Source organism: Amphiprion ocellaris, chromosome 8, assembly GCF_022539595.1.
Source record: "Amphiprion ocellaris isolate individual 3 ecotype Okinawa chromosome 8, ASM2253959v1, whole genome shotgun sequence".
Lineage (NCBI taxonomy): Eukaryota > Metazoa > Chordata > Actinopteri > Pomacentridae > Amphiprion > Amphiprion ocellaris.
The window spans coordinates 17268744-17296743 of NC_072773.1; the positions used below are offsets into that span (position 1 = coordinate 17268744).

General features: G+C 43.0%; 1 long non-coding RNA gene across 1 annotated transcript; it reads right to left on the reverse strand.

Moving 5' to 3' along the window:
* Positions 1-3661: 3661 nt before the first annotated feature.
* LOC111584293 (uncharacterized) lies at positions 3662-28000 on the reverse strand. Its single transcript, XR_002747666.3, has 3 exons — positions 27691-28000; positions 26747-26829; positions 3662-4342 (listed from the first exon to the last, which is right to left on the reverse strand). It is a non-coding gene; the product is annotated as an uncharacterized LOC111584293 (long non-coding RNA).

Sequence of the window (28000 nt, forward strand, 5' to 3'; positions counted from 1 at the left end):
CTTGCTCATCACACCCGGGACATGAAAAACAGAAAATGACCACATCTACCATTTGCAGCAGTGTGTGTCATCTTTGCCGTGTCCCCCTCCTCCTTCCGCCCGCTCAGTCTCTGAAATGCCTCGTCTCCCATTCGTTAGCATAGCATCTCCTCTCCGCTCAGCCTCGGCCTCCCATCTATCAAGGCGGACCAAGGCAAATGGAGCTTTCAGCTGAGTGGTGATAAGGAATCGCAGCCACATTAAAACATCTGTCACACCTCCAAAGCCATGCACAGCGGGTGATACAGCCGCCGTGGAGGAGAGGAGGATGAAGGGCTGAAGGAAGGAGGAAAGTAGGATGTGACTGGAAAAAGAAAGACAGGAGAGTTTGAAAGGCTGGAAAGACAGATCAGTTTGGGAAATTTCTCCCTCCTTTTCCCTACATTTCTGCTTCTCCTTCTGCTATAGTTCTCCAGCACTCACACTCCATCCTACACACTCAACGATCATTAGTTAACTGGGTACCCATAGATGAAAAAAAAAAAAACCATTCAACGCAAGACTTTGTTTTGAGAGTTATTTTTTGTATTACTGGTGGATTATTTGGACTGCACAGTGGCTCGGTGGTTAGCACTTTCACTTTGCAGCTAGAAGATCCTCAGGAACTTACTGCTGCAGTTTGCATGTTCTCCCTGTGCATGCACTTTCTCCAGGTACTCCGGCTTCCTCCCACAGTCCAAAAACAAACTGAGGTTAATTGATGATTCTAAATTGTCCGTAAATGTGGATGTGAGTGTGATTGTTTGTCTGAATATGTAGTCTTGTGATGGACTGGTGACAAGTCCAGGGTGTCCCCTGCCTTCACCCTAAATCAGCTGGGATAGACTCCAGCCCCCTATGACCCTAATGAGGATGGATGAATGGATGGATAGATGGATGGATGGTGGATTATTTAAATTGTGGTGCAATGTAGTTTTCATTATTAAACTCTCCTGCAGGTCTTTTAAAACACCCCAGTTAATATTAATGTCTGTCTTTTGTGGTTTTACTGTCATAGTCTCTGGTCACTTTGTACAGTAACTCTAATTTGTTGAGCTTTATCAAAATAATTTAGTTTGCTACACTTGCACCAAGTATAATGAGCTCAGAGCTAGAGGTCTTTATAGGTCAGACAGGATCCAAATTCAGTCTTATGGGATCAGATTTTTTTGTCTGTGTGTCAATATGTCCAATAGCTGAGTGATTATGACTGGACCTGAGTGTGTGTTGCATCATGTACATTCAATTTCATAATTGCTTTTGTTTCTGTTATCAAAAATTGACATAAAATTAATGACTTTTTAAAATAAATGTGTCTTTTAAGCATATAAAAGAATGACTTTGGTTTCTATGATTTTACATTCGCTCTAAAAGCAATATTATTAGGGATGTCTCAATCTGATTCTAATTCTTTTCCTAGATAATATACACCTCAGATATATTGAGGTTGTCAAGATCAATCCAATATATATCCTTGACCGCTGAATAACTCTGAAATGTATTTTAAAAAATTGCAGTTCAAAGCTGCCTTAATGTTATGTAGTTGGTCACAAACCTTCTTGTAAAGCTCCCGTAGAACGCTATCAGAAATCTAGTATAGAGAGAGGCTGAACTGGGGTTATACAAGCTCCAACCCCCCCCCCCCCCCCCCCCCCCCCCCCCAAAAAAAAAAAAAAAAACAAAAAAAACCCAGCCACAACCTGTATTCTCTTCATGTATGCCAAAAAATGTATAGCTGATTAGCTGATGTACCTGGTTGTTTCACCAGGTGGAGTCTCTTACTGTTTAATGCTGTAGTGACTCGAGTAGGTGATCAGCTGGACTAGGCGAAATTGACCACCACGACAAAGACCTCTGTGATGCTTAACTGCCTCCAACCAGTGGCCACATGCTTGTAAAAAAAACATGGATCAACTAAGTCAGTGTTCCCATATCTTAGTGGCAAAGATAACAACTTTATGGTCCACATCGTACGAATGTGGACTAAAACAGCAACATCAGGACAAATGACCACTCTGCTCAATTTGTCTGTTCAATTATTGTATTACTGATGAGAATGCTGCTGATTATTGTGCAAAAAAATAATTCAAAATTTGTACCCCTGACTTCCTGCCACAAATTGTGCTCCCCCTTTATGACACCTATGTGACAGCAGATGTGAACAAAGGATCGTGCTGCGGTTTGTGTCAATAACATACAGTGTAAAAATGCCTTGATCAGCCCCAAACAAGTTCTTTGAGATCGGGATTTAGGTGAACTGTTATTATTAATACAATTTGGTTCCCACTGCTTGTAAAATGACAGAAGTAACTGATTGTACATCATGCTGTTTCCTATGTTTGTGTCCTCTCACAGTCATGATACCTCCAGGTTGGATAAGGTCATCTATTTGGGTCAAGTCTGCCTGTACTTGGGTATACGTCAGATTGATCGAGATGCGTTTGGAACTTATTCGTATCAGGTGTCTTTTTTTGGACTTCTGAAGACCACAGTCACGTTTGGTCAAATCAACTAACAGGTACTGAGCAAAGTTAAAACTCCACTGAGCAAAAACATAAACACAGCATGCAGATGATCTGCATTACTGACTCAGATAAAAAGTAAAAGATCTATTGTTCTTTTTAGAAAAGGATTATATGTTGCGAATTATCCACTAAAAGTTTTTGAGCTCTTTAACTGGTGACTGATTCTGAACTACTGAGTTAATCCACAGCCTGGTCAGACACTGCTTTAGAGACAACAACCAGTGACTATAAAAGGCCTCCTTAAAATGCAGCCTCATATCACGGATGACAAGAAAAACACAAAAGTGAGCTGTTGGCTGTTGTAGCCATAACACACTGAATGGGCGTTTATTAGTCTGACTGCCAGAAACACGACTCCAAACCAACAATAATGATATCCAGTATCTGCTTGATATGTGAAGAAACATCTGTTTGTTAGCATGTTTAGCATTTCATATCTTTGGTTGCTAATATCAGTGTTGTGTTTACATTTTGTGTCTTTTAAAGTACCAGCCAAATTCATTCTGATCATTTAAAGCTACTTGAACAGTTCAAAGTATTGTGTGTGAATCCAAAGCCTGATCTGAGCCACAGAGCTTCACTGTTGTCACTGTTATATAGCCCTAACTGACATGCCAATGCATGTCAGTTAGGGCTGTAGCCAGGAACTTAAATGTCCACAACTCCACTATTAGTCGTCTAAGAAATCATTTCATAAACCTCTGAATATCTGACATTCTGTGCCCCCAAAATGTCCAAAAACTTCCCTGAGCTCTTCAGGACGATTGTGACAGCATTCCACAAGCAGCATCGGCAGTTTTATTAACTCAATGCGTCGCAGATATGCAGCACTACGCAATACAAAAGGTGGACACACTGACTTGTGATTTCTGTTCTGTGATCTGTCCATTATCATTTCCAAAATAGTTTTACTTGATTGTTCCATTCTGTTGTAGAGATGCTGTGTGACAAAAATTTTGTCCCCCACATAAAAAGAATGCTTAGAAATGAATAAAATACCACATTCCATGTTTGAATTCTTAACCCAGTTCTCTTCCTTCCGTTCCACCACCACATGATATGTTTTACTGCACCCCCTCCAGTCAGTCCACACTTTAAAGCAAAGAACACTTCAGCAGTTTATATGAACTTCACATTAGGTTTTATTGATCAGACGTGTGCATTAGCAGTTGGTGACACACACATACATGCATGCACCCTCACATACGCACCAGTGCTTTTCTTACACTGCATCAGTTTTTACACTGTTCAGCAAACATACGCACTTTTAAAAAAAAAAAATCTGCAAAGAATAATAAAAAAATAGTCTCCAAAGGACGATGCAATTATAGCAGTACACAATAAAAGTACAAATTTACCAAGATACAGTATCTATAATTACTTACCTGACTTGTTTTATTCAGATTAAACAAATGACTTCAGTGTCTTTTGGGTAATCTGTGTGATAGAGATAAATCCACGCAGTAACTGGTGCATGCTGTGTATTATCCATGGATGACTTTCTGTGTCTCAGTCCAATAAAGAAGCAAATGTAGCCTCAGTTTTAGATTTTAAAGCTGTTTTCCACTGAATTAGCTCGAGTCTTTCCGCCGCTTCTCTGTCCATTTGTTTTTCCCTCTGCAAGTGTGTGTTCAGATGTTCGGAGTGATCAATGCACAGCTACAGCTGGTTGAAGGGGACCAAATCCATTGAACAGTTGATTTGGTTCCATTTTACCAGCTTTAGCAAAGCATTTGAGGGGCAAGTCTGGTCCGAGTGGAGAAGGAGGAAGTAGAGAAGAGGATAATCTGGATGAAGACCTGAAAGAGACAGAGCCAGAGAGAAGAACTGATAAGAAACAAAGGTGTCCACACGCAAGCAGCATCAAATAAGTATGCGTACAGAATTTGTGCAGACATGCACAAAACACACAATGCAATACATCAGCAAACAGCCATTGATTATTGGAAGAAATGTTGCCCTTGAAAGAGCGCATGTTACTGCTTAGAAGAGGCAAAAATATACGACAAAGGCAGGGTTTAAAGGAAGAACGGGGGGAAAAGATGTAGATGGGAGTGTGTGAGGAAGAAGGAGAGAAAGAGAAAGGAGAAGAACAAGCAACGTGTGTGATGAAAAAGAGATGAGAAAAACAGGGAGCAGGGCCCTAAGAGATAAGAAAGGAGCGCATATAAACGATGGTTGCAGACAAACTTGAGAAAACAATGAATTCATCACCTAACTGCCAATACTGCTAATGAAGCCAGCGGATAGGACAGCAGGAAAATTAACTCTCATTGACCTCTAGCGCTATGTGGAACATCTCTTCCTCTCTCTCGCACACATACTAATGCTCTCACGCTTTCTTTCCATTTCACCGAGCCTCTGCTCCTCCTCCTGCTCCTCTCCGTTATTACTATTCTCACTTGTATTTGCGATGTTTTTGGCCCGTGGTTTGGGCCGTTCGGCTCTGCTGCCTAGCTGAGCGTGGTGGCACAGAGATGATGTACTCAGCAGTCTTCCTGCTAGCTGCACAGCTCTGCTTGTCCTTGGAGCAACTCACTCATTTCCTGGTTCAATTAGCCTAGCTAATCATTTAATCATTAGGAAATAAACTGTTTAAGCAGAGTCTTGGCCTCCGAATCCCAGCTATTGATATATTCTGTCTGGATGTTTTTTATTTTTTCAACGATTCACTGGTATTCAATTTTTTGCGTGTACAATCTGCAGTGGTATCTTCACCTATAGTTCATTTTTTTTATTTTGCTCTTCAGAGCTTAAAGCTGCCATATCCAATATTTTTGTATTAATAATGCATGAAATTGCCATGTGGAAATGGAAAAAGGGTTCCTTCTCGTGAGAAACGTCACGTGCTTCAGCTCCATGCAGTGTTTTAGCATCTTTCACCTCATTGTTTCAGTTTAATTGGCTGCAATTTTGCCGTCTTTATTCAGTCTTACCATTCTGGTAATCATCATTTTCATGCAGCAGCATGCAGCTGTATTCAGTCAAAAAGCTCTGTACACTATCCGCTCAGCAGAAAGACACAGTCTTTAGTTAGTTAGTGAACATAGAAGAACATTTAGAGGTTAAAGAGACATATATAGTAGACTAGCAGGATGTACTGATGTGGCCAAAATGTAGTATGAACTATGCAGTATGCAAAAAAAAAGAGAAAAAAGTGTGCTCTGGGCTTTTATAATAACTTTGTTGACAATGCACTACTATAGACTTTTGTCACCAGAGAAATATTTGACAGGTTTGAGTTGTAATGCTGTATTTTTATGGGCTGGGGTATAATGAATTTAATCATATTTTAATTTTGACTTCATCATTGTAAATAATGTTACTGTATGAAATGACACAGGAAGTCATAGAATATTTGGCTCTGTTTTATTCTGTTAATGTTTTGTTTTAACTATATAGCTCCTGAGTAGGAGAAATGTTGACCAAACCCACGGTGTGTATTAAACCTTTTAAAAATGAGTAAATGAATTTAAAAAAAAAAAACAAATGACATGTTTGCTTGTGCTTTCCAAAACCATAAAGTGTCTGAGCCTGCTGTAACACACTGCAAAATAAGATGATTTAACATCTGCATGTGGAACAAACTATGCAGTGTTTGGTACACACAGTGTCTGTATGTACACACTGAATGGGCGTTTATTAGTCTGACTGCCAGAAACACGACTCCAAACCACCAGTAATGATATCCAGTATCTGCTTGATATGTGAAGAAACAACTGTTTGTTAGCATGCTTAACATTTCATATCTTTGGTTGCTAATATCAGTGTTGTTTTTACATCTTGTGTCTTTTAAAGTACCGGTCAAATTCATTCTGATCATTTAAAGCTACTTGAACAGTTCAAAGAAAGCATTGTGTGTAAATCCAAAGCCTGATCTGAGCCACAGAGCTTCACTGTTGTCCAAAAACTATTGAAACCACAGCAGTGACCCACACTAGTTTATTCTGACTCAGTCCCACATAAACCACCATCCTGCTGCTGTCTGAAATGCTCACTGTAGCAGCAATTGTGGATTAATCCACCACTGAAAATAGTCCCAAAAAAATGCACCATTTCTACCAGTTCAAATTACACTTGTTTAAAAAAATACTACAGTGTCCAACAGTCACATTCTGCTGTGTAGCTCTGCTGGGTTTTGGCACTCAGAAGAGGAGTGTTTCAGTATGTGTGTGTGTGTGAAAGAGAGAGAGATTACACTGTCAGTTCTGTATCAAAGCTGTCCACCCCTCTCTAGATAACAAATACATCAGCCTCAATGCACACAAATCGCATTACAAAAAAAAAAGAAGAAAAAAAGAGCTTAAATACTGGCAGTGCATGTGAGGAGCTAAGGAGCAATACAGGGTCTGTTCACTCTTTCTTTCCCCTCTCCCTCCATCTCTCTGGTGTTTAATAAACTTGTCACCCAAGAGACTGGCAAATTGATGAGGAGGATGCATCCTTGACTGAGAAATTAAAAAAAAAACTGAGAGGGAAAGAAGGGAGCCTGGAGAGAGAGAGAGAGAGAGAGACTGAGAGAGAGGGGGGTGAAGTGCAAGAGAGAGAAAGTTGGAAGTAGCATAGGGAGGACGAGCTTGCATGGCCTGAATTCTCTACCTGTCCCAGAGCTGCAGTTGTTCTACCTCTGCAACATGCAGCACTGCAGTGTGCATGTGTGTGTGTGTGTGTGTGTGTGTGTGTATCCTGTGTGCTTCCAAGCATGTAACCTGTATGGATGTTCGTATCTATTTTTGATCTCGGCGGTGCGAGTGTGAACCATGCCTATGTACCACTTTTGTGGATAATGATCTATGAATGTCCACATAAGACAGACAGTGAGAGCGAGTGTTGCTTGGCAAGCTTCTGTGTGTGTTCAAGCGCAAATATCAACTTCAGAGGAGAAAGCGCGAGACATGAAATCCTTTTCATAGCAGGATTTTCAGTAGATTAGGGAGAGAATCCCTTCGCTACGCCGTCTGCGCTTTATTCCGGCAATCTTTGGCCCACACACTCATCAAACGGGCAACCCTCCTTCACCTTGCACACCTCCACTCAGATCCGACATCAAACAGAATCATTACACCCATAGCGTTTTATCATTAACCTCGCTCAGATGCCTGCTGAAGGCTTCACCGGTGAGTGCTCTTTCAACATTAAACTGTAAGGCAGCTCCGTCAAGATCAAAACTACAATAAGTAAAGGTGTTGTGCATTCATAAGCTTAGCAGCTCAAGAGCTCAGGGAAGTGGACAGTATGTGGGTCGGGGTGCCTCCGTGTGTGTGTGTGTGTGTGTGTGTGTGTGTGTGTGTGTGTGTGTGTGTGTGTGTGTGTGTGTGTGTGTGTGTGTGTGTGTGTGTGTGTGTGTGTGTGTGTGTGTGTGTGTGTGTGTGTGTGTGTGTGTGTGTGTGTGTGCGCTCCTGCTTGAGTCTGGCTGCTACTGTATGTGCCCTCTATCAGGCTGACTGCATGGCTGGAGATAGGCTGGCTACTTGTCTATTCTGGGACTGTGCTGTCCGCTGCATTCCTGCCCTTATATTGGAGACAGAGGGGAGGAGGAGTTGAGGGCTAGGGACAGCTGGACGCCGGCAGAGAGGGAGGGAGAGACGTAGTGGTAAAGACAGTCAGGGAGTCATAGTGGGAAGGTCAGTGGGGGTGTGGGGCCTCCCCCGGGAGACTCGCACAGTACAGGTGGTGTTACAGAGCAGCTGCCAGCCCACCGCTCTGTACGGCCCCCGCAGGAGGAGTGACACTTTGAAACCAGTCCCGCAGCGGACTCTGTCACTCTCGCTCACCGTGATATTTTCATTTTAGATGTATGGCCTGACACCCGGGGCTGCACTAGTACAACCTGCCGCACGCCGCCACTCCCATCACTCTCTCAGCCTCTCCCCTCGCTCACCATGTCGCATGCTCTGTGTCTCAGTCTCTGGCTGCCTGGTATTCCTCTCAGCTCTCAGTCTCTCTCTCCTTATCAGGACAAGTGGCTCTTGGTGACTGACTGACTGCCAGGCCACGGCTCTCCATCCGGCGCTCTGTGGGAGGGCGAGGCCTGGAAACCTCTCAGAGCATCACTTCTTGTCACATCAACGTGCTGCGACTGAAACCCCTGACAGTTCCGAGGCCAGCGCTACAACACAACCATTAAAATCCACTTAAAACTGCAATAATCCTCAGTAATGCAGCATTTAAACGAAGCAGATTCAAACCATCCTAATGAAGGCCCGTGTGCATGTCTGATGAAGATGTTTGCCAGTTGGTAATTAGCTTAATGCAAGGCACACCATAGTAATGAAACAAGTTGACCTGTGGTCAGGCTGTAAACTTTATCTTCTGTGGCTGGCTGTATTTATTCCCACTAATTACCTACTGACTAGAGGCAGAAGGAAAAGTGGGACATATATTATCAAAGTGGGCACAGACATCTAGTGTGAATCTAATATCTACAGGATAAGCATTGGAGAAGTGGTGTAAAATAAAAGTCCATGAGGAAGGAACAGGCTCTGAGGCTGCTGGGCCGGCCCTCTCCAAAGAAAGGCCTCTTTGCCATGAAGTTAGTGGTGCTAACGCTGCTGCAGTCCACTGCAGACACCGGCTGGCTGGCTGGCTCCTCTTCAACCACCAACCCCTCCTCCCACCCCCCTGCATTCGGACGTGAGCAGCACCCAGCGGCTGACTCAGCACTATTCCCGCACCTGATTGGTTGATCAGAGAAGGAGACAGGAGCGTAACAGGACCCTTTATCCTCCGCTCAGCCACTTCCTCGCTCTCTTACTCTCCCCCGAAGATAAAACACGTCTGTCGGATAGAAACGCTTCCTGACCTTGTGCAACTGCTTGGCTCAGGTGCTGCACCGTGAACTCTTTCTTTATCAGCCTTCTCAGGGTTACTGTGGCCCGTGATGATTGTATCTCTAAAGCTACATCCACACTGTAGTTCATAATGTGGAGCAACTCTGACAGTATCTCCTCAGACATAAGCAGCACCTGCTTCACCTTGCGTCGTCCAACCGAACCTCTCTTGTTTTTGGGTGAAATGCAATGGCCAGTTTTGGTCATGGTGCCTAAATGCATCTTGACGGGATCTTTAATGTATCTATAGGACATCATTAAGCGTATTTGCAGCGCTCATAGTTTGTGATTATTGCGATGTTTATCTTCCTTTGCTCTTGATTTTACCTCACAATGATTTAATCCTCAAAGCGGTTTTATTCCTTAACCTTTTAATCTAACGGCAACACCCTTAAGACGATCAATACCTATTTAGATGATATATTTAATTATATCCTCACATACTCTCGGCCTTCTGCTTTTCTTTGTCAACCACCACAACATGCAAACAGGGTTTGACTGTTTTTTTAGACAGTTATTTGGCTTTAAAAAAAGGACCAAGGCCTGTATCCCCCATTTATAAAACCTTACTGGACTCTTGGGGACTTTGTCTTTTCCTAGACTTTGCAGAACTGATATTCTTCATGTTAATGCAAGAATTATGACACTGTGAGTGTCCTTAAAGAGACACTTTATTCAGTAATTTCATCAAATACATAAACAGAGTGCTGGAACACTATTAAGCAAACAGAGCTCTTCACAATACATGTGCGTGAATCATCTAACCAGCCTTTTACTGCCCCTCGGACCTGTCCTCACCACGGCAACACACCATCAATAACTGTAATGAGATTACAAAAAAAAACATGGCAACAAGCACAGGAAAGACCTCAACGCTGCTGTATGTGATTTTTATGTGTTCGAAAATGCTGAGATGTGGCTTCAACAATTAAATGGAAGTGGTGTGTAAAGATGCTGGGGACAGCCAATATCTGCAATTATCTGCTCGTAAGGATATAAAAAAGGCCAGCCGCTAACTCCTGCACGCTGGACTGTCACTAAACTTCTTGGCAAAGTGGAACAAAGGGAGATAAACGTAGACAGCTGGGATAGAAAAGAAATGATGGGAAAAGCTTCAGTTTCTCAAGCGAGAGCAGATTGGATTAAGAAAATGAAGGGCGCTGCTGAAGTTAAATGAAACAGTTTAACATGTGCAGGTTCTTCATTTTTAAAAGAACTCTTTGAACGACACTACAGCGGAGAAGACGTCATCTAGTTTTGTCCGGGGGAATGATGTCATGATCCATATGCAGAGGCTGCCAAACCGCAGCAGACCTGCCTTCTGTCTTCACCTTTCTTTCTCCCTCTCTCTACCTATGCAGGCTAATTCTCACTCTGAGCACGCTCCAACCCACCCCCCTTCTCCTCCTCCTCCACCTCTTACCCCACGCTCCCTCCCTATCCCCCCCTCCCTTAACGAACCACCGCTGCCACTTAGGTATCTTAGCCATGCATTCATTACAGGCCACAGCAGGGCCACAAAGGCGCGCTTGATATACGCTCTGTCGTGAAACAAAAAATCCAATGCAGTTAAAGTCAGAGAGGGCGCTCGGGCGTAAAGATGGCCCCGGCTGACACGCTTTTCTATTGTGAGAGAGTGGGACACCCGCTCTTTCTAAACCTGAAAAGCACACGGAGAGTGAGAGGCTTCATTACAACTGCTGTGTTTTAACTTGGGACAATGGGGATTGAAAGAGGCCCGAGCTAGTTAGAGTCATCGAGATTAGAATCTGTGACAGATCAGCATCTTCTGTAAAGATATATGTGTCGGGACGGGTAAGTGTTAATAAAGTAAGTCAGCAAAGCTTTTGGCCTAAAGGAGAAATGCAGTTTACTGTGGATAAAGAGGAGCACAGTGTGGACATTATATTCATTTTCTTATTAACTCTTGGTCAAAGATTAATAATTTTTTGTAACATATTAAAAATTTACGTGCAACTGACCACCAGTGGTGAAAAGTAATTTAGTACACTCACTTAAAGCTGTTGATAATAGTTGATATTTTATGTAATAAAAGGGCTGCATATAGTCATGAGCTCATCAAGAATTATCAGCCAACCGTGCAGTTCCACTCAGCTATATGAAGCTTTTTAGCATCTGACTGTTTTGTCTTGGTTAACTCTCACTGTTGTCACCAGAGAGTTTTGAGTAAAAAGCTTTAAGAAGATATTTCAAACAACCCATTCAGCCACTAAACAGCAGACAGACACAATTAGAGACTGGCTTTTTAGCAGCTAAGAGTGAATTTTATTTATATCTGACTATTTGATATTCATTGTGTGGAGAGAACCGGGACTCCAAATAAAAGCTAATGTTGCTCTGGATGTGTAAATAAGCCGTTTGCTAACATGTTTGCTATATCAACTTTAAACCGCTTTATTCTCCACTACACAACCCAGTAATTGCTCTTTGTACTCCACTATATTCATTTGGAAGTTGTTGCCACTTCTTAATTGGCAGAGTAAGCCTTTGCCGGTTTTGCACACACGCCTCTCTCTTTCCGCTTTCTCGTCTTTCCCCACTCCTCTCCTCTCTTGCCCTGCAGCTTTATTGTTCCCATAACAAACCACTAAGGCCCAGGAGTCTTTCTTCCCATCTCCCCCTGCCACCGCTATGACCTGCCCTCATGAAGCCCTCTCAGCCGTGTGTCCGGCCACAGACTGACCACCGGAGACAAACGAAAGAAGTTCACATCCAACAGACACACTGCCGTAATGCAACATGGAAGTCTATTATATTATGTGACACACTGCTTCCTGGTTAGTGCAAGCAATTAGAAGCAATTTCACCACAAAGAACACTTAATCCATGTTACGTTTGATTCCCTCCTCATCTTCCTCTAGTGCATCTCTTCTATCACTGAAGAGCCTCTTAAATCTATGACTGCAATATGAACTTGAGAAGTTTAAGGAAAATGATGAGGAGTCTATTTAGCAGTCAGTTTTTGATTTTTAGATCATACTTAAATTTCAGTGATGGTTGTAGCTTGTGCGTATGAGGTGCACCGTTACAGTGATCTTAGTCTGAAATCAGCACTGAAACAGACTGACAGACAGGTCGCATGGAAATAATTACATTAATATTAATATAATGATTACAACTAGTATAACTGTAGCATCAGTGTATCTCCTGCTGAGGTGTCACAATGCATGTGAATGAAACAGGACCTCCTGATAGTCAGCGGCATAATAAAACTAATAGCTAATACATATAAAAAGAAAGAAAAATATGTTTATGCATTTTGTCACATCATTATGTGGCTTTATCATTGGCAAAGTAGTACACTTTATTAATATGTAAACGAATGCAGCTGGAAAATGACTGGTAAGCCCTCCTTTTACATTCTTTTAAGATAAGTCTGGTGTTATTCTATATTTTTCTTAATGCCGTGAACAAATCAAAACCATCAATGACTGCATCTATCAACAAGTGTTGTGTTTGTACCCAAAACTTCATGTGTGTCACTCCTCTGTGTTATAGAACTCCACTGCCATATACCAAATGTTGCAAGTGCTTTTTGGTTCACGAAATATGTACCAATCAGATGCTGAAAAACCCTTTATTATATTATAATTAATGCACAGTTTCTATCTGCTCGACTAAGACCTAGTTATAAAAAAAAAATCTGTAAAATAACAGCTAAAAAAGATTCTTTACCATTTCCAGTCCATAAGACGCAGACTTAAAAAAAAATAACAGCAAATATCATAAAAAAATTGTTGTAAAAGCAAAAAAATACTATTTTTAAAGACATAGGTTTTTGATGTGGACATTATGTTTTGGATTTTTTGGGGGGGTAAACATGTCAATTAACCCTTTTTTTCCTTTTTTTGCACTTTTTAAAATAAAAATGTGCAATTTAACAAAATTGAGAAAATGTAAAACAGGGATAAATTGTTAAAAAAAAGTTTTTAAAATTTATATATATTTTTTAAATGTAGGCAATACAGACAGGATAGTGAGAGATGCACTAATACATTATTCGTTTGGACGCTTTCAAAGGAAAAATATTAAAAATGTGTAGCCTACTGCAATCAGGGTGAGTCAATCCCAAAAGAGTTTTCATATTGCGACTCCAACAAAGAAAATTGTAAAAGGTTAGAACCACTTGCACTGATTTTAAAAACATTCAGGTAAAAATATAACCTCTACTACACACAACTACCAGAATGACTATGGAGAGTCACTTGGTTCGTACGTTTCACACCTACAATGAGATTTGATGCCATCATGGTGATGTGCTGATGTCGCTGGATCCGACAGGGGAAAAATGTTTTTACTCTACCGAGTGAAATTCTTGTGAAAGGAGACCATAACTACTACAATAGCCCTGGGCTCATACACAACCCACTCACGCTGTTCACTAAACCTATAGTTTCTACAGTAGCCCTGCTGCTGATACAGCACTACTGCTGCTGTGTAAAGCCCACTGTTACAGATGGTAATCCGGCTATCATATACTGTAATAGTCTCTGTACAACAAAATGGAAGCAATTATCTCAAAGCACACAACGATCGCTGGAACAGATCACAACGCATAACTCTTTATGGGTTTGGGAGATTTACTTTCTGCAAGTGACTCTCCCTCTCTGCGTAATTCATGGTCTTTACGATGCCACTCTCCTCCTCTTTTGTTTCTCTTCCTTTCTCTATTGATCATTTTTTCCTTGCCTTTCTCGTTAGTGATGATCCCCCCACCCTCCATATACATTTTGGAGATGTAATGTAGCCTTTATGCCACCACCACTTCCCTCCTCCTTTCACTCTTCTGTCCTCTACCTTGCTCTCTTTTTTCCTCTTCAATAACGCAAGTCCTGAGCGGTGAGGGCGATGACAGAGGAATGCTAACTAGCCTTGTCCTGACGCTGCACTCTCCTCCTCTGAGATATATATGTGCACTTACAGGGGGAAGGAGAGGCCTGACTCGGTGCTCTGCTGTTTGACTGACAGACTCCCTGACTGACATGGTCATTTTACCAGCTGACAGGCCACGACTGACTCGCTGCTTTTGCTGCCTTCCAGGCTGCTCCACTAATCTTCCTGCTCTATGGTCCTGTATCACTGGCTATGGCAGGCTGGCTTTCTGACTCCCTGACACTCTGCACACAACAACACTGCTCCCAATTACACTTGTCCTCTGGTGGACTGACGGGAGATGGATGCTAGAGGCCCCACTCAGATAGAAGACGTGTTAGCATTGGCAGGTCGATGAAGCCGCGCAGATACTTGTATGTGTGTAAATCACACATATGATCTCCTGTGCATCTCAGATGCTCAGACACTGGACCAGGAGGCATCATTTTATTAAACATTTCTCTGAATCATGTCTGGCTTTTTAAAAATTGTGCCTATCTAGTTTAGAAATTTTAAAGAATTCATTGTTCTAATTCATTACTTGCTTCATAAAAAAAAATTCAGAACTTAAATTAGTGTTAAAGCAATTTGCTGATTAACTCTCTGAAAACCCGCCAGTGGGTTTGAAAGGCACATTATCTTTTGAAAAATCACCAAAATTGTAATATTTATAAGAGTCAGAAACTGTAAAAGCAGTTAGAGAGAATCATTGGAATGAGCCACTTTTCGATGTTTCTTCAACTATCCATCTGTAAAGTGCTGCTCTGTCATAAAAAGTTACAAAATCTAAGCTTAAAATGGTGATGGTACAACAAAATCACTTGAGTTTGACAAAAAAATAAATAGATCTCTAAGCAGAATTTTATCATAGTGGTTAAATAATTACAGCATCTTCCAAAAGACGTGTAAAAAAACTCTTGTAATAATTCAATCTGCAATAATTGTGTTCAAAAATACACTGATGTTGTCAAAAATTGTTGTTGGAGTCACCATTATTTTGTGTAAAAGCTGCATGTGTAAAGTCAACAGATAATTTAAACTAAATTATCACTACACAACACTTAAAAAGTAGAGAATCACGAGATCATGAGAAGACAGCCATTTTTGTGCTTGATAAAGAGGGATACAGTTAAGAGTCAGTGGCTTTGAATCAGCAAAAACAACATTTATTACAACCTCAAGAAGAAAACGCAGTATGACTCTAGCAAGAACCACAAAAAAGAGGCAGAAAACTGAGGTCACAGGGGTCTAATCATTATTTTCAAGGCTGTATAATCAGTTAAGGTCACCTGAACCCAGATACAAGGCTAATGGAGGAATTAATCAATTAAGAAATGGTCAAAAGTTCTTCTAAAAATTGACACTTCAGGGTTTTAATTGTTAAACTATTGCCTTTTAGAGAGAATGTAAGTCCTGCATGAACACAAAATAACCTCAGAAGAGTTCTGGTCATATCACATGACAGATTTCTCTATTTCTGTGTTTTGGTTGTTCTTCTTCTCCTTATGCTTGTTTAGTTTTTCTTTGATATGGTGCTCACTGGTTTAGATTCTGTTAGAAAAAATTCTGACCACTGCTCAGAATTGACCAACCACTGAATCAAAATTTAAAGACAGTTGGGTTGTTTCTTCATGCTGTCAATCAAATCTAACTAATTCACAAACACACAGTCCTGAAGAAGCAGGCCAGCCACATTTTTAACCGTTAAACTCCAAGAATGTTGCTTAGCTTCACCTTAATTGTTACATATTATTAACTCATGAATATTTGATGCATGAACTGTAACAATTCCACGAGACTCCCTCCCAAAAAAAAAAAAAAAAGATGAATCTACAGCACATGAATCTGCTCTTTCACACAGTCTTCATTCACTATTCTCATAACCCGTAATGGAAATAACAATGTGCCCAGGAATGCATTATATGCTGAGATATACCTTATGAGACACATCAGTGAAAGTCTACTTCATATTTCCCTGAGATGCCTCTCCAGGCAATATATTTTTGAAATACTGCAGGAGATGGATGAAGGTGCTCTGAGGTGGGGAGGATGGGAGCTGCATAATGGAAGATACTGTATATTCTATAACCTAAATCTATTTTAAACTAATTAAAAAAAAATTAAAAAACGGGGTGTTTTTTCTGGGGCTGGTGATAGCGTCCGATGTGTGTTGTCATCAGAAACAATTAGAGGTGGGAAATGCCTTTTTCTCATTTTTTGGTCAATTGACAATTACTGTGTCGTAAAATTGTAAATGTTATGACCTTATGAACACAGACAGAGTGTAATTAGAATATTAGGATGACTGTAAACCCTGGCAGTAATTATGGGGATGTCAATGTAAGGGGGAACCTGCATGGGAAAACGTGTAATCTCCAGCAAGCAGGGGGGAAACAGCAGCGGAGGGGATGCAGAGGAGGGGGATGCAGCCCACCACCAGCACCACCACAGTGCCCTTGTTCCTTTAATTACTTCCCTCTGCTTCACAGCTTCACTGCATAACAATTATCCTGCGTGTTCATTTGAAGGGAGCAGACCCTCTCTCCTCATATCATACAGTAATGGACAGACTCTGGTGTCAGCAACATCACTTGATGTACAGAGAACACTAGTGGGAGCCATTAAATTAGACTCAAGCTAATACAACTGTCTTTTACCTCTTTTTTTTCTTTCCTCCCCCTCCTCTCCTGCACCACAAACAATAAACAAGAGCAGAAGTTGCCCGTAGCGTTGCTCAATCCAGATGTGAAGTTTTCTCCCTTTCTGTCCTCCCATCCTGCATTGCATCTCAGCAGCTAAACGTGTTTGGCAAAAAGTGTAATAGGAGAAAATGAGGAGACAAACTGCAAAGTGATGCAACAATTTACAAACCCAGCTTGTGCCCTACAACTGTTAAAATCAATTATGTGCTGCGGGACGGTTAGATTCTTCACCTTTTAGCGGTTTGTTCGCGGCTGCGGTGTGATCTGCGCACACGCAACACACACTCGCACTAATACACCGGGGGATAGGAAGGGGTTGGGCCTTTTGCAGTCTATTGGAGTCTAATTCAAGCAGATGTCTGTTTAATTGATCGAAACAAATTACCTCAACATTGATCCCTGTCCCGGCGTAAGGGACTGATCGGCTTTTTGGAGGTGCACTGTGTGTGTGTGTGTGTGCGTGCGTGCGTGCGTGCGTGCGTGCGTGCGTGCGTGCGTGCGTGTGTTGTGTTTGTGTGCGTGCCTGGGGCAGGGTGAAGCTCTCCGGCTCTGACCCGCTCACAGAGAATGCGCGACTTAATCGCTAAATGATAAATCCTAATTTGCTTTCTGATTATGCCGTGTGTTTTCTTAATCGATTCCGAGTTTCCCTTTGAACTGATGCGCCATCATTCTCGCATTAAAACGCTGCGCCAATTAACTGATTGACTTTTAAGGTTCATAATTATGAGTAATTCATTAGATATCTGAAGCCGTTTATTATCAAAGCCCTATCTTCTTTCTTTCATCTCTTGTCGTTCGTCCTTTTTTTTTTCTTTTTCCAGAGAGCAATTTGTCCGCCGTGATTTAGGTGACACATCTATTGTCCAGCACATGCTCCATCTCTAATAAGCTCTGGTGTCTATTTTAACACAGTCCCTGTAATGACTGAGTGCATGAGCAGTTTGTAGGTGTGAACTGTGAAATTACACATTTGCCTTGGCGCTAGCCCATCACTGATACTACAAATAAAAGCAGCTTCTGCAGTTGGAGAAACAAATCAGTGGACTGCTGCTCTCAGTACAGATGCATTATATCCATGTAATGTGCACATATTAGAAAAAGGCACATGAACAGCCAGATAAATCAATAGTGTGGCTGGCACTGCTGGCGCTGATACCACACATACATGTTCTACTGCACCTTGCCAAGTGTTTGTGCATCCATGTAGAGGTTTTATTTACACCAGCACATGTGACGGTATCTGTGCGTGTATTTTTATGTGTGTGTCCATTGAGGAATGACTTTGGGGGGGTTCAGATGTACATTCCCCCTGAGATTCACTTTAGAGACATAAACATAGAATGGGATATAATAGGCTGCGTCTGTGTCCTTGTATCAGGGTGAGACGACACATACATTACCACTCCACCGCATCTGTTTCAACTTCCATTACTCTTTACCCCTATTATATTCCGTGGATTGCTGCCGATGCACACTTACTATAAACATGATTAAAAGAGAAAAAAAAAGTCCTGGCAATAAACTCTGACACTTAATATAAAACGGCTGACTTTACAATCTCATCTCCTCCTTCCTTCTCGCTCTTCTGAGCTGCCCACCCACTCCAGGTATGCAGTGTATGGATGCAGATTAACAATTTAAGAACCTAAACTCATCCTGCTTGGCTTTAAAAATCTACAGGCCTCACTTTAAGCTGCTTCCTCTTCTATTAATACACAGCCAGCCACAGACACTCAACCCTGTATAATTTTCAACTTACTGCAATAAACACATTTTGTTTTGTGTGACACAAATAAATGCAATTGTTAGAAACAGCATCACAAAAAAATTGCGAATTCCATCTTTTGCTCTGAGCCCTCACCACTGATTTCACACTGACATCTTGTGTTGCTGCTAATTGCAAACCACCCATTTCTTCTTTTGTTTAAAACTTTAAAACAGGTTACCTCACTCCAGGGACGTGCACACAAAAACACCTTGCATATACCCACAAATGAACTGGCATTTACAAAACTAGATTGTGGAATGATACTTCAGATGCACATGTTTTTCTGCAATAGTCCAAAGGTGATGTGATGATGAGATTATGAGAGATGAAATCTAATAACAAAAGTGTTTGCTGAGGCAGCCTACACAACTGCCTGGAAGACGCACATCAAATAATTTCATTTTACTCACTTTTGTTGTTTCTTTTACTGACAGTAGAGACATTATTTTATTTGATTGTGTGTCTTTGTAATCCTTTCAGCTTATCTTGTGTGGTGAGGCACTTTGTAAAGTCTGTTTCAGTGTGACTCCTCTAAGCAAAATCACTGAGTACCTTCTCGTAATTGAAATTTGAGCGGCACAGGTACATGTAAGTAATTCATGATGTGGACGGTATGAACAGCCTCAGGCGCGTAATGGTCGGATTGAAGGACAGCTGCCCCTGTCCAGTGAGACCCAGTCCGTTTTTTAACTGCCTGCTCCAATGAGTGCAGAAGCATCGACGTGTGAACATATGATGAAGGGTGTGTCCCTTTATGTCTAACTGTGGGCGCAGAAACGAGGCTCCTGCAGTTTAGCACCATTTGAGAATTCTAAAAGAGAAGCATCTGAACACACTCTGGCCTCTGCCGTTGCTGTTTGGAACAAAATCACTCATAATCTCAGCACAGTATATTGACTATTGCGCTTCAGCTGACAGAGAGTGATGAATCAAGCGTTCCTTCACATGCAGTCGGATGCGTTGTAGATTCTGCATTAAATTCCACATTCACAGAGGCGGATTTTTTCGGTCGTTACAGTCAATGTTCCACATGACTGATCTGTATGTAACGACCACTAATCCCTCACTGGGCCCGTGGATTACTAGCTTTGCCCGTGCCCTTGTGTGGACTCCCAAATGGGGGGGACAAGTCATCCAGCCGGCCGGTCAGCTGGCAAGTCAGCCGGCTTTACCAGCTGACTACACCGCCACCCAGCCAAGGAGAGCGGGGAGAGAAGGGTCAGGGGAGCCCTGAGAAGACGCCGGAGGTCTCCAGGTGTGTGTGTCGGCGTGTGCATGTGTGTGTGTGCGTGTTAGGATGGATGGCTGTCTAGCACGGCGCGAGGCAAAGCGGTGCCGCTGGTTTACTTTTAGTGGGGCCCCCCAGTCGTCCGGCTTTGGCTGTCTCAGCACGGTGCCGCAGTCAGCATTGTTGCATATTTAATGTCCTGATGAGAGCTTCCACCTGCTGACACAGGCAAAGTGACAGAACAATACCCGCCCAGCCCCCCTCACACCCCCCCATATAACACACACACACACACACACACACACACACACACACAGAGGCCCTGAACACCATCATCAATCCAGTCTCCCTCACTCTCTCTCTCGCTGCCTCTTTCGCCTCGCCTCATCTCACACGCTCACTCGCCACAACTCCCTCCGCTCCGATCCCACTTCAGTCTACGGCGCTCTCTCGTTTCCCTTTTGTCACCCGCCTCCCCCCCCGCCCCGCCATCTCTCTCACCCTCACCACTGTGCCCTTCTATCTTTGAATTCTCCCACAGTACAACGACCTTTCCCTCTGGTTCTTACAAATCACTGCAATAAATCCCTCCAGCATATAAACACACACACTTGTGCTTACTCACAAATACACGCTCCGTGTTTTTTTTTTTTTGTGTGTTTTTTTTTTGTAAAGGGTGTTGGTGGGGCGCTGTGTGAATATCTTCTCCGCTGATGTGTGCTTCCTGCATTTTTGTACCCAGTATATCGCAATGGGCTCTTCATCAGCGGCTGCTCAGATTAGAACTGTCTCTCATGCTGATGGTTAATTAGCTCTGAAACACACTGTCTGACTGCATGTATTGTAATGTTAAACAATTCTTCTTGGCACAAAGCTGTTCTACTCGTTTATGATCCCCTGTTAACATTTTTTTCCCCCTCCTCGTAAAATAAGATTGGCAGCGAGTGCAATCCAGCTGCAGATCCCTGTCAGGCCAGGAGTTCCCACACAGGCGCAGCGCCCTGGAGTGTTCACCTGATCAGGGCCAAATTGCCGCACTGAAACTGGCCCAAATAACACCTAAACAGGGACAGGTAAACCCTAACTAGGTCACATACAGTATTTATACACAAAGTAGGCCAAAATACATACATTAAAACCTGACATGATTGTTATACCTGCTCCCAAACCACACCCAGATTAGTCACTGCTCCAGCACACATGTACATACCGTGCTGTACCATACATGCTTAAACAGGGCTAAAGAATTATCACAGGAGTCTAGCAAAAAAAAGGAAAAAAAAGAAAAAAGTGGCACCTATATGTTCTGCTGGCTCAGCAGGCTGAGACAGATATCATGTAGCCTGACATTGTGGGTTGGACTCGTCGTAAGTCATTTTCTCAGTCTCACTCGCCCATTTTTCCTGTCACTTTCCCCTCTTTCAGCTATCTAGTAAACGCCATGAGACATAAACTTTCCCCTTCCAGAAACGGACTGCTCCTGAGATAGTGCAAGAACACACAAAGCAAGAGATCCAAGCGTCAGTGAAAAACAAAACTTCACACAGACTGATTTTGGTGATGACCAGACCAACGAGTAGAGCCCAGATCCAGACAGCGTGACTACAAGCAGGCGTCTGAGCGCAGTAATCTGTTAGAGAGGCCTGCAGCCAGTCTCCGCTTCTTCCTCTTTCTTACCATCCTCTCAGACCCATACTATCCATTAGCAAGCATTTAATCACTGCACCATTTACTGGAAACTGCTGTCTGTCTGTGATGTGTGTCTGTGTGTGGAATTTTGTAGCATTAGCAGATTCACACAATCCAATCCAAACGCTTGAATGCCATTTAAAAAAAAAAAAAAAAAAAAGTGCATCCTGAAGAAAGAAGGGAGAAGTGTTCTTGAAATCACCGCCAGTAGGAGATAAGACTGCTTTTCCACAAATAAACTCAAAAGAACAGGCTGAAAGAGATATCCAAAAATCTATTGTGGGCAAGAGGAAACTGCTGACCGGAGTTGCAGCTGCATCTACGCTTCTCTACTGCATGCATCTCTCTGCAGCACCAAGCTGACTGGACTCAACTGGGCCACATCAGGGCAGAAAAAATCGTGGACACACATATATACATTCTGCAAATGTACGTGAAGCGTGCATGTAGAATATCTGGTGCTAAAGTGCAGAAATGAACCGTCTTCTCCACTGAGTTTCCATGCGGTGGACTCACTTGGCGGTTAAGTTTACACGTTTGAGTTTCTTTCAGATGCAGGCGCTGCAATTTCTCCCGACCTGGGATACATACTTCTTTACATTCCATAGTTGCTCTTGTTCATATGGGCATATAAAGAAGTATGTCCCCCAAGCAGGCCACTGTCCTTGGTGGCGCATCAGGCCCACCCGCCCACCTCCACGCTCTCCACCCCGCTCCTCCCCCAACACACTCAACCAGGAGGGAAAAAAAAAAAAATGTTGAATCGGGATTCACACAGAACGCACATAACCCACCCTGTGATCCTTCAACAGCAGGGTCAACTCCACATCGCTTTGGAAACAAAAAACCAAAAAAAGTTCATACTAATACCCTCAAAGAAAAAAACTTTCCTCACTGCTTTAAAAATGCTTGTTCTTCTGACCCGTCATGCAGCCCTTGACCAAAGCTTGTAAAAGCAACTAAAACAAGCCAGATTCTTTTTAAAAAATTACACAATGAGCTCACTAATTTACACCCTGCTCCATCAGAAACATCAAGAGGTCACATTTCGCACCGTGAACATTCAAGTTGCCCTCTTCCCCTGAAAGAAGAGATTAATAAAAAGCTGCACCACCACAGTTTTGCGTGGCGACCATGTGTCCGCTCAGCTTTGACATACTGTACGTTATGGAGCAGTTTCTCAAGACAGACACACGATTCACCTTGAGTGCCATGCTTAGAGGTTCAGCTGCAGCGGGAGGAGGAGGACATGGGAGGGGAGGTTAGAGAAAGAAGGGAAATGAGGGAGATGTTGCACTTACCTACAGGCAGATGTTGGCTAGAAACCCCCCCCTCCTCCTTCTCCTCTCCTCTCCTCCTCTTCCTCCTCCTCCCTCCCCTCTCCTTCACCACCTCATCTTGCTTGAGCCGGGGCCGATGCGCCAAAGAGAAGAAGCAATAAAGCAAGAGCAGAGAAGAAAAGGAGACTGGGAAGAAGAAGAAGTGCTTCGCTCTCTCTTCTCTCAGTCTGTGTCCCAGGTGCTGCCTCTGCAGTCTCTCTCTCTCTCTCTCTCTCTCTGTGTTTCACTACACTCTCTCCCTCTGATTCTCTCTCTCTCTCTCTCTCTCTCTCTCTCCTCTCCTTAATCTCTCCCTCTTCCTCACACTGAAAACTTTTAGTCCGGCGCACAGCTGCTCGTCCCACCGGTCCTCCACCACTGAGAGCAATTCCTCTTTCTTTTCTTTTTTTTTAACCCCCCATCTCCCACCTTCTCTCTTTCTCTCTCTCACACACACATACACTGTCCCATGCAGTCTATAGGCTGACATGCTATGCAGTCATCCCCCTCGCTGCCCACTCCCCTCTATATACTGCATGCGCTCTCGTTGTCTCTCTCTCTCTCGCTGCCTCTCCTCCACTCCAACTACAGTAGCGTTACAGTTCCATGCTGAGCAGACGGCGGTGATGATGAGGTTTGAATGGCATATGTGGCGTGGCACGTGGACACTTTTGGGAGTGGGGGGTGTGCAGCCAGAGTCGACTAAAGGAATGTCAATATAAGTTGTGTGTGTGTGTTTGTCTCTAAATGCATGTCAGCGTGCACAGAGTGTGTGTTTGTGTGTTTATACGCGTCTTCAATTGCCCTTGTTGCTTCAGTGAATCTCATTCACCTGAGACCCCCCCTGCCCCCTCCCATTAGCCTCAACCCTTGATCCGCAAGCAGCCAACACCCCCCCAACACACACACATATACACACACACACACACACACACACCCTCCTCACCCTCCTCTGCTGCCTCACCCTCTCCTCCCCTGCACCCCCCCACCCCCCTCCCTGTCCTCTCAGAGATCAATACCAATTTATAGGCAAATGCACAAAGGCTGAGTCGCGCTTTTAATGAATTGAACCATTGCTAGCGTCAGGCATCTAATGAAGGCTCTGAGAGAGGCGTTAAGAAAACCTACGGCGGGAGCAGCAGGAAGCATATAAGGGTTATTGGGGGAGTGTGTGTCTTTGTGCTGCTCCGTGTGTGTGTGTGTGTGTGTTTTCCAACCGGGCTTCCCCTTCAAATATTCACCTAATAGGAGACCGGTTACAGAAGATAAACTGAGAGTCACAACAAATAGAGAAGGAGGATTTTCTCCATTTGACTGATTAATTCAGGCATAAATGTGGACTAAAACATAAAAAAAAGAACTAGCCGAAGAAGACAAAAAAAAAATCACAGGGCATTCTCTGACACCCCAGCATGCACAGCTCTTGGAAGTTTCACCCAACTGCAACATCAGGAGGTCTTTCTTTGTCTTTGGTCTGTCAAACTTTCACCTTGAATGACATTTACAGGTAATCAAATGTCCATGAACGCTTGCATTAAGGTGGACTGTTGACACAGCACAATACTCTCTCTTTAACTATCTGAAATATTCTACTTGTTTACATGCAAAGGAAAAAAAGATACATTTTTCTATATGAGATTGCCTCCACAGTGAAGTGGAAAATGGATATTGTTTAAAAGCAGCGATGTGCATATATTTTCTTGTGTTTTTGCTTATACACTTAAGACCCCTGCACAGGTACTGTATATTGCTTTTGCATGCTGTGTAATTTGACTCTTGAGTCCTGTCCTGCACATTAGCCATACAAATTGGCCGAGTGTATCAACAGCAGCCGCAAAACCTATGTGAATATGTCATCTTGTGTAGCCCCCCAATAGCTCCTTTGTGTGTTCCTACCACTGTGTAACCAGTGCCATGGGGGCTGCGTACATCAGCCCTGCCCGCCCAGTAATTAAACTAAAAGTCTCTTCCATAAATCACACTCGTCCTCTCATCTCTCTTCTCTCTCTCATTCCTCCCCTCTTTTCTCTCCCAGCAATGGAACGAAGGTTTTGTAAATCACCGGCCGGCGCTGGTAAACGAGGGGGCTTTGCACATGTGCACACCCCAGCCCAGCTCGAGACACAGACACATTACGGAGAATTAAGCTGCCTGTCCACTCTGGCCTCTGCGCCATCACCATTACAATATTCCAGGCAGGAATTACAATTCTCCAGGGAGAAATAGCCAACTGCTATAGATTGCAAGATAAGGGAAGTGTGTAATATGCACCCGCACTGGGTTGTGATACGCATCTTGGCAGGAATCGGAAGGAATTTGCCAACATCTGGCACGACTTCTGTAATCCTTACAGTAGGGTGAAGTATCAAAAGCATCTTTCATCTCAATAAGCAAGTTGAAAGCAGACCCCCACCCCAACATTCACAGATAAGCTAACACCATATAAAGCTAAGATTCACACAGTGAGAGATCGATTGCCAGACAAAAAGACAGACAGATTCCCTTCAGACAGCTGCATGTCTGCTATACAACCATGCAGGCGGTCTCCTACAGGGCTGGGCTGGGATACCCGACACTTCGCCACCTGCAGCAATTCACCATGAAGCCTGTCAGGGCTCCGGACGCTTGACAGACAGCTGACCACTGCTGATCTCCCTGGTATCTGCTAACTGGGTAAAATTAGCCTGGACAGCAGGCGAGACATAGAGAACAAGGGGAAAAGATACAGAAGGATGGGAGCATATGCAAGACACTTTTAGAACCTTGCTTCTACTTTAAACCTCTCTCTGTCACTGCCTCTGTCTCTGGAGAGTGACACATGTGTGTGTCCCGTCTATAGATAGAGCCGAGGCCCTGTTTGGACGGCAGCGCTGACACTGAGCTTAACACTGGGGCACATTAGAACACATCCCTGTGGTGTTTCAACTGATAAAACTCACCTGTCCTGCAGGCAGATATAGTACACAGAGCAGGACTGCACCGGATCAACACCGTGCAATTTCACACTATGTTCCATTGCTGGATTTCAGATGTTATGGTTGACATGCTGCTTAAAAAGCATGAGAATATTTCCAAAGATATACTTACAAAAACCCAGAACAACTTTAAAAAGAATCTGTGGTTCTGTAGTGGAAAATGAAGAAGTGGGAATATGGAGGGGTGCTCACGTGGTGCGATGACTTTACATGTGTGTCCTGTTCATGCTCATACTTGGATAAATTTAAGTAGATTCATTCTGCACAAAAAGCTAGAAAACTAAGGTCATTACCAGTTTTTAAGTGATCCCTCAGTGTACGCTGTGTAAATTCAAAATTCACAAAGTAAGACTGCCTTGTTTCCCATTAACGCTTTTATTCTAAATGATTTCTACTGTATATCAATACATTATTCAATGATCAATACATTACAGTGCAACATCTCAAAGATAACCCTTGACCTTTCACCCCTACACGGAGACGTTTTTTGACAACATGCTGCAGTTGTAATGCTTTCTCAGCTAGCATAATTCTAACAAGGAGTGGAGCAATGAATAAATAAGAAGACTCTTTCCACCTCTCTAACTCACAATCTGTTTTTTTTGTTTTTTGTTTTTTTTTAAACCAGCCGCTTAGAAAAAAAAACTGTGTACAGTGTGTGAAGGTGGTCGGGACAAAGCACACTGACACACACAAGCAGGAACACACGTTCACAAATATATGCAGTGAGTAAGCACTCGGAAAAACACTTATTTTACAAATATCTAAACACACACAGAGACACTTCTGCACCTACCGTAGTAAAGGTGATCCAGATAGGGATGGTGGCCCATGCAGAGTGAAGCGGTCGCTGCAGGCGGAGTCTCTCCTCCCTGAGAGCTGAATCAGCGATGGAGAGTTTAAGGATGCGGAGAGGAGAAGAGAAGGAGGAGGAGGAGGAGGAGTGAAAAGAGAGGAGAGGAGAGAAAAGAAGAACAGGGTCACGGGACTTGCCTCTCTCTCTCTTGCTGGATGAAAAAGGAGGAGGAGGGGGAAAAAACAGGCAGACCAAGACAGAAAAAAAAAACAAAAAACATAGGAACCCGCAGGTAGACAAGAGAGCAAAAATAGTGGCCTTGGAAAAAATAAAAGCATAAAGGTTTGTGCAAGAGGATTCGATTTTGAGGTGATGACTGGGCAGTGAAATGCGTCAGCCGGCAGCTGCCCGTCCCTTCGCACCACACCAGGCCATGTAAAGTTAGAAGGAAGACAGCTGATCAGACTGCCAGAGAAGGAGATGGAGCGAGATAGTGAGTGCTGACAGAGCTGAAGGACAAATCGGGAGGAGGGACGGAGGGAGGGAGGGGTTGAGAGAATGAAAGAGTGAGAGACGAGAGACGGGACAGGAAAAAATAATGTAGATTAAAGAAATCAAACAGAGTAAATGCTGGAAGAACAGGAAGCAGGAAGAGGAGAGGCAGGAGAATTAAAGGCAGAGACGAAAAAGGAAAGGAGATGAAGGGGAAAGAGAGGAAGAAGGGAGAAGATGAGATGTATGGAAGAGTGAAAACAAGGAAAAGGATAAAAAGAAGGAAAGGGTGATAAAAGCAATGCAGGAGAACATGACGGGAGATAAAGCAGGGAAGTACAACGTTTGGATAAATGAAAGGTTAGGAAAAAGCACTAAAAGAAAGAAAAAGGAAAACAGGAGGTAAACATGAGCAGTTGAATGGCCAGTTAATAAACTCAAATATCTCTTACTCTTTCCTGTCTTTCTTGTCCTTTTGCTCCCATATTCCACTCAGCCACTTTCCAGATACGCCGTCCAGGGGTCGGTGAAAGCAATTCCTCCGAAACAAAAAGATGAAAGGAAGACTACAAAAAAATGTAACACTTTGACATCAAATAGTTAGCATAAAGAAAAAATTTTAAAAAAGGTTCAGGGATAAAAGGTCATCTGATACCTTTCACAGGCAATGTTTGTACATTGATTTTTTTTTTTTCAATTTCAGTGTCAAAAACAGATGAGAGCAAGTTAGAACACTGTGATGAAAGGGGGGACGAGCGAAAG